We start from the raw sequence: 721 nt of genomic DNA on the forward strand, positions 1-721 counted from the left end.
ACAAACCTTAACACTTTCTATAGTGTTCATAATGGCAGGTTCCTTGTACAGAATAATTGAATTCCTCCTCCTATACATCCGCTGAACAACAAATATCTGGAATTATTTTGTTTTTGACATGTCAATCTTGACTTTATTCTTAAATGTGTTCTTATGTAAGAAATACATGGTTCTAAAATTTCACAACAATTCTTTTGAATTTAATTTTTGTGGAATTGTCTAGTTTAAGAAAATCAATTATACTTTATATATAAAATTGTTCTGTGCTCAATTCAGTAGCACATACACTAACATCGGAACAATAAAGAGAAGAATAGCCCCTGACTGAGGATGACACTCGAATTCCTGAAGCATTCCAGATTTTTGAAAGAACAGATGCTGGATGGGATGTGGACAGAAGGGAACCTTAATGCCTTGTTGTTAGGAGTTTAAACTTGTTTGAAGACTTTGGAAAGTAGTTTGGAGGTTCCTCAAAAGACTACATAGAGCGCCCCTAAGACCCAGCAATCCCATTTTGAGCATTCACCCAAATGATCACAAACAAGACCATACTAAAACTACCAGCAAAACTATGTTCATTGCAGCATTAATTAACAAAGCTAAGATACCTAACCAAACCCGATGCCCCACAGTAAACGAATGGACCAAGAAAATGTGTGTGTGTGTGTGTGTGTGTGTGTGTGTGTGTGTGTGTGTGTGTGTGTGTACTGGAATTCTATGC

General features: G+C 36.5%; 1 non-coding gene across 1 annotated transcript; it reads left to right on the forward strand.

The window, feature by feature from the left end:
• The first annotated feature begins 263 nt into the window (after positions 1-263).
• LOC122123445 lies at positions 264-365 on the forward strand. The gene has a single exon (XR_006150400.1). It is a non-coding gene; the product is annotated as a U6 spliceosomal RNA (small nuclear RNA).
• Positions 366-721: the final 356 nt, after the last annotated feature.

Source organism: Dipodomys spectabilis, unplaced genomic scaffold (assembly GCF_019054845.1).
Source record: "Dipodomys spectabilis isolate Male_0828 unplaced genomic scaffold, ASM1905484v1 ptg000228l, whole genome shotgun sequence".
NCBI lineage: Eukaryota > Metazoa > Chordata > Mammalia > Rodentia > Heteromyidae > Dipodomys > Dipodomys spectabilis.